This window comes from Taeniopygia guttata, chromosome 1 (assembly GCF_048771995.1).
Source record: "Taeniopygia guttata chromosome 1, bTaeGut7.mat, whole genome shotgun sequence".
In the NCBI taxonomy this organism is placed as follows: domain Eukaryota; kingdom Metazoa; phylum Chordata; class Aves; order Passeriformes; family Estrildidae; genus Taeniopygia; species Taeniopygia guttata.
Genome location: NC_133024.1, coordinates 109,134,893 through 109,141,814, shown reverse-complemented (window position 1 = coordinate 109,141,814; position 6,922 = coordinate 109,134,893). Strand labels below are relative to the sequence as shown.

Here is a 6,922-nt window from a genome sequence, read left to right as displayed (position 1 = left end):
CAGAAGCACTGAGCTTTGCATCATGTAGGGGTTTTTAATGCCTGTGTGGAGGTATAAACCACAGTGCCAGATATCTGTGAGCACTTTACAGATTTTTAGTCTGATGTACCCATTTCTGTCCCCTGGGGCAGTCAGGACAATGGACTCTGCAATCCCAACACAGCTCTTCCCTGAGCTCCTGTTGCTGGAAGCTTTAGCTGGATTGCCAAACAATATTGTTTTTTCTAGTCAGCTTGCCCTGTACTCCTTCACATATTCACTACTACACTTTTCACGACTTTAGAGGAAAATCTGGAGCTTTCTCCAATCAGTATTTCCATGCAAACTGACTTGCATTTCGTAACAGGAGGCTTAATCGGGAAGGAACCCAGGTAGGGAACAGTAAAGACCCTCACCCTTTTCTCCTCTCTGTCTCTGCACTGAAAAGTCCCTCTAAGGCATCCATCTGCCCCTGGCAAACACCACCTGTGAGCCAGATGTAAACAGCTGCATGGTAAGTGTCATTTGTGATCCAAGCTTAATACAAACCATGCTAAGGATTGGTTACAAATGGCTCCATTAAAAAAAAAAAAAGACAAAATGCATAGCACAGGTAAGTAGCACCTCTTTTCTTATTTCACCTTTCCTTTTATCGTATTTGCTTTCATATCTATGCTATGGAGGACACCCTTGTGTGGTGGGATGAATAGCAGCTGAATTTCATTAGTGTAGCCTGGGTGTATCCAATTGCTTAAATAAACACTTAAGCAATATGCACAGTCTAAACATTTGTTTAAGTTCTTACCTGAGAAGGGTACTTCACTGCTATTACTTACCCCAGTGACCAACCTGACAGGTTGGCTGGTTCTCTCTTTGATATTTCACTTGGTGCATGTAAAATTTCCTAATCCAAGAGTTTCTAACAGCAAATCCCTTTAAATTGCAAGGGCATTGCCTTTTTGCCTAACAGCAAAGCACCTTCTGAAAACCCCTCCAGGTCAGGGTAGTGTACCTGTTGTTTTTGAGATATCAGTACTGAGGTTGCCCTTGTTCAACCCACCACTCTAAATTTTCACTACTTGCTTCCCATTTCATTTTCTATTTTTGAATACATTGGATTGATATAGCAACCCTTTAATTTATTTTTACTTTAAACCTACAACTTCTTGCCTTATCCAAAGAATGCTGGTAGCAACTGTAGGGAATGCACTGGCTATTTTCCAATAGTCCATGTTCCTTTGCTGGCAACTTTAACAAATATATTGATTTTCAATCTGGATCATGATATTTTATCATCTCACGTTTTAAAATCTCACATTCCAGACAGCAACAGTTTGATTCTCCTGTCATTATGAGCTATTCATATTTTTACTAGGCTGCTGAATAGTTCATGCTGTGTCAGATCATGCTGGTTTCTCTGTAGTAGTTGCATTATAAACCCCCAAGGAAACATATTCTGTATAACAGGTCTGGCTCAGACTGAGTGTTAAATCAAGGTTATAAAACAGTTTGCACTTTCTTTTCTGCATCCTTCCCTTCCCTTCCCTTCCCTTCCCTTCCCTTCCCTTCCCTTCCCTTCCCTTCCCTTCCCTTCCCTTCCCTTCCCTTCCCTTCCCTTCCCTTCCCTTCCCTTCCCTTCCCTTCCCTTCCCTTCCCTTCCCTTCCCTTCCCTTCCCTTCCCTTCCCTTCCCTTCCCTTCCCTTCCCTTCCCTTCCCTTCCCTTCCCTTCCCTTCCCTTCCCTTCCCTTCCCTTCCCTTCCCTTCCCTTCCCTTCCCTTCCCTTCCCTTCCCTTCCCTTCCCTTCCCTTCCCTTCCCTTCCCTTCCCTTCCCTTCCCTTCCCCCTTCCCTTCCCTTCCCTTCCCTTCCCTCTCCCACTCCTCTCTTCATCCCTGTCTGACTCAACTGTTTTCATTCTCCATACAGAATAGGAATGCTCAAGAAAAACAACTCAAGTCTGTTCTCACCATCAGCAAAACTTGCTGAAATGAACTTGCAGCCATATGAGGCAGGATCAGAAGTAAATGACAATAAAAGAAAGCTCAATACTCTGCTTCTGCAAGGCAATCCTAGATACCTTTGAGAAACATTTAGAAAGTGGATTGCTTTCAAGGAGATTTTAGTGGTTTTCTAATCAGACCTCAGTAAAGCACAGCAGACTCAATGCTTACAGTCAATTGCTTCATGTTTACTTTGTAAAACAAACAGCAGCCAAGAACTGGTAACCTGAATTGTATCCTCACTAAAAATTGAAGTGGTAAATAAACACAAATCTAGAGATAACAAGCACATGCCTATCAGGTAGATTTGCACATGAACATAGACCAATAGCAACTGCTCAGCACAGAAGGGAAGAGCTGGAGATTTTGCCAAGGCTCTCTTTAATCAGGAGATTAATTAGTTGTGGTGGTCTCCTGCATGGTTGTGTGTTCCTGGCCGTCTCCACCTGATGCTGTTTCCATAGCATCCCTTTGGCGACAGGTCCTGCAGAGGTGGGGAGAGACTGGAGTCAAGTGTGTGCTGGTACTATCACACATAAGCATGATTTACTTAATCTTCAAATGTCAAAAGAAAATGTAAAAACATCAGGCTTGGCTGGCAGTAGCAGCTGTAGGTTGGACACTCAAAAATTAGAGATTCAGTAAGTACAATAATATTATTTAACCTTGTTTGCTCTTAGTATCTCCCTGCTCTTTTCCTACCAAGCACTTCTCTTTCCAACCAAGTGAAAATTTGAACCATTTTCGTTCTGCTTCCAGGAGGTTTTAAGAATAAACTTCAAACTTTAGTAGAAAGCAAGAAATGGGGCTTGGAATCTTTTTCCTATAAACAAATTTGCAGAACAGTAGCAGGATAATCTTATTTATAAGGACATAACAGAAAACGGAAGATGACATTTAAACATGATTAATGTCTGGGCAAATTCATAACATGAAAAAAATCACTTTGGCTTTCTTTGAAGTTCTTTCATTAAGACAGATGCTTGCTACTGAGAGAATAAAAAATGTGGCAGGGGTGATAGATGTGTTGGTTTTCCCCATCAAAAACACAACTGAAAAATATTTTTCATTTGGAAAGCAAACAAGAAGAAAAACTCGACTTTGCAGGGTTGAGTAACCCTTGCTACCAATTTCTGGCACTGTACTTGAATCTAGATGAGAAGTGAACATTGCATTAATTGCAGTAGGACCTCTTTGGTCTGCCTGAAAGATGGTGCCCCACAAATATGCCATGTCTATAAAGGAATGGAAGTGCAGGATCCTGATGCCTTGCATGTCATGAGGGGATGTGCCTGGACCCTAGAATCAACAGCAGGATTTTGGTTTCCCTTTGGGAGTTGGATGGATCACCTCTGGATCATCTGAGTGACCTGGATGTGGTGATGTCCATTAGTGGGAAGTGGAACTCATCTTTCCTGACAATGTTCCTGTGCATCTGGGGGGTAGTTGGGGTGTTGCTGCTAATGGAGTTCATTCACCTGAAGATCTGAAAATTAATTACATGTTGACTCGTGGGTTTAGCCCTTATCTTTAGATTTCTGGTCCTTTGTACACACAAGACTGACCAGACACATTTATCAGATCTTCTGGATATTTTTATTTTTCATTTTATATTTCAATTTTTCATTTCACTGTATTGACTACAGGCATTCTTTTCATTTAAGAACATATAAATGAAGTCACTGTACAGCTCCTGGAAAGAGTTGTGTATTTGGAAGAAAACCTATTTTATTAAGTCTGTCATAAATTAAAGATATTTGTGCCTGCGACTACAGTTACAACATTTTTTTGCTTCTTGTTCTCTTATGTGATTCTTTTATGTCAGACAAGATGGTAATGTACATAAATTATATTTTATATAGTCTGTCAAGCTTCATAGCAGGTGGTGCTTTGTCTTACTACACTGTAGATAGAATGCTTTGAGATCAAAGCATATCTTACTGCACAGGGGGATGCCAAGAGACTCTCCTTCATGACAGGTGATAAATGATTCCAACGTTTGAGCAAGGTGGCTGCCTTTACCTGGAAAATCAGAATTGGCAATGGTAATTAAAGAAACTGCTCATATAGAGACATCAATGCTTGAGCATTATGAGCAGTCTGAGACTCCTGTGGGGAGCAGGGATGTTCATCAATTCATTACAAACTGGATGGGTAGAGCTGGCCTCTCCAGCTCTGCAGACCAGGCCATTAAAATAAGTGTGCTTGATTTACAGCTACAGACAATCTGAATTGCAATTTTGCTCTTGCAAAACTCCAGAAGAGATAAATTATGTTTTCTTATGACATAATTTTCTACAGGAAAGTACAGCATAAATGCAAATGAAATGTTCTGTGAAAATGTAATCATCTCAGAAAAAAACACAACCCAAATCCTTAGAAAAACAAAGGCATCAAACCATGATATTGCATTTCTGTATCATAAGGCTTGATTTTAATTATTTTGAGAATTTCTGCTCTGAAGAAGCAAAACCATTTCGTTTGGCCTTCACTATTTGATTCTCTTAACTCAGTAAACAATTGTGCCACGATACAACACATCTTGGTGCATCAACCACAGAGCCCTAGGGGAGGTCCAGTTGAGGAGGGGATAAAACACATACAACTTCTTTGGGCAATATATTCTAATGCCTCACCACCCTCACAGCAAAGAATTTCCTCCTAATATATAATCTAAGCCTACTCTCCTTTAGTTTAAAGCCATCACCCCTTGTCCTATCCCTATATGCCCTTTTGAAGTTCCTTTCCAGTTTGAATCTCTTTTCAGGCACTGAGAGGCTGCAATAAGGTTGCCTTGGAGCCCTCTCTTCTCCAGGCTGAACAATCCCAATTCTCTCAGCCTTTTCTCCTGTGAGAGGTGTTCCATCCCTCTAACCATCTTCATGTCCCTCCTCTGGACTCTCAATACCAGAGCACTCCTTCGTGTGCCAGGTCTTTTATGTGCTGTCAGCTGCCTCCTAGAAGCCATTCCCTCTGGGCAGAGAGGAAAACTTGCCCTCATACCTTCACATAATAACTTAATTTTCCTTTTTTACAAGGAAGCAACATTTCTTCCTGTGGATGGTTGTGGAGTACTGATTCTCACAGCTGTGTGCTTCAAACCTCACCCTGGGCTGGGGGTGCCAGGCTCCAGCCACCCCTGTGAAGATGGGGACATTGAGCTGTTTTTGTGCTCTCTTCTGCAGTTTAGAAGATTTTTAGCCATTTCTGCTGTTGTTCTGTTGCAGTGTGCTCACCCTGGGGGTGAGATCAAGGATGTGACATTTTAAAAACCCCTGACATCATTATGAACTCTCATTTGCCTTTATCTCCTTCAGTGAAGAGCAGTCCTTCTGAACCTTTTCTTCTCTTCCCTTATGCTGCCTGTAGCTTTTCTCTCAGTGCTCGTAACCCTGTCAGACCCTTATCAGCTTGTGCAGCTCTGTCCAGCTGAAAATTGATTATTGCCATTTGCCTATGGGCTGGCTGTCCTTTTATCTTGCCCCACAGCATTTTTCATGGCTCCTGTAAATAAGCCCCTTGCCTCTAATGGTGCTGTCACCATCCTCTCACAGGTTCATGTTGATTCTTTCCCAGAAAAGGTAATCTGTTGTTTCTCATTTCCGAAATGCTGGGCTCAGCTGTGGCTCGCCAAGGTATGTACACGATATCTGGTTTTCAGTGTCTCCCACTGCAGCAGACTGAGCTTTGACTCCCATTTCAGGACTCTTTTCAGTCTCTGTGCAGCCTTGCATCAGCCTCAGCCTGTTCTCATTGACTTCCTTTGCTGGGAAATCCTAGTTCCTTGCTCCGGAGTTAATTCTGCTTCTTGCAGTAGCCTCCAAGTTCTAACCCAGGCAGTAATTCCAAGAGAGGCTCTTGCCAGAGGTATGTTCCTGAAGCTCCTGGAGCTGTGCTGTAGCTTTGGCTCTGCTAGGTGCAGCCAAACTTCCCTGTTTCCAGCCTCTGTTTGATAACCTCTTATTTATCTTTCTAGCTTTCAGATGAAGTACAGGACTCACATTTCTACAATGATTCCTTTGCCCATCAGAACTGAGGATTATTTGGATCCATGAATGAATGGCTCATTCTCCTGCCTCTTCTGCCTTTGTCTTGCAAGCTGTCTCAGCCTTTACCATGATCACACTCAGTACACCATAGTTTATACCCTTTACCATGATCACACTCATTACACCACAGTTTATACCCTTTACCATGATCACACTCAGTACACCACAGTTTATACCCTTTACCATGATCACACTCAGTATACCACAGTTTATACCCTTTTCTGGTATTCTTTCCAACTACAGCATGCTTCAGCTCTGCCAGGACTTTTTGCACCTCTGGTCTCACACGAAGAATGTTTTCCCAGTTTTGCTCCCGAGGCTGGGTGCTGATGCTCTTGCTACCCCCGCAAAAAAATCCTTCTGTTGTCTCACTAATCACGGCCCAAGTAGCAGCTCAATGAGGATGGTGGATGCTTTGGCTTTCCATCACCTGTCAACTCTGTGCCCCAGGAGCTTGACCAGCTGTGGAGAGTGACTGGCTTTTCTTCTGGGGTCCTTAGTCATGCACAGCACTGGGACTGCAGAGTTCCTTGTAGAGAGGAATCCAAATCCCTCTTTTCTAAAGGTAATGATGAGGCAGTAGTTTAAACTGCTTTTCTCAAGCTCAAATGTACTTAAATTTATAACTGCATGAGTCCTTAATCTCTTTCTTTACCTGAAGCCTGCCTCTGATTTACACTCGCAGTTTAAGGCATATTCTATATTAGAAAGATATTTCTGCTTCTATTCAGAAAAGAACAAAATAATAAAAAATTGCATACGATGCCAAAGCTTTACTCACACCACAATCCATAACAAGGTCTACTTAATTCCTTATTCTATGCTAATGTTATGGTGAAATAATTGAGTTCATATGTCCATTTAGACTGGATCAAGAGCAGTATTCTGAAGAACTT

General features: G+C 42.1%; 1 long non-coding RNA gene across 5 annotated transcripts in view; it reads right to left on the bottom strand.

Annotated features, from left to right (window-relative positions):
• Positions 1 to 2,149: 2,149 nt before the first annotated feature.
• Positions 2,150 to 6,922, bottom strand: part of LOC115496952 (uncharacterized) — a 14,605-nt gene continuing 9,832 nt past the window's right edge. For 2 of the 5 annotated variants that reach the window (XR_012058112.1, XR_004369011.3), the window contains exon 4: positions 2,150 to 2,461. This is a non-coding gene — a long non-coding RNA (uncharacterized lncRNA). Of the gene's footprint in view, positions 2,462 to 3,286; positions 4,000 to 6,922 lie in introns of those variants that run through there. The other 3 variants (XR_012058108.1, XR_004369010.3, XR_012058111.1) reach the window with 2 other exon arrangements.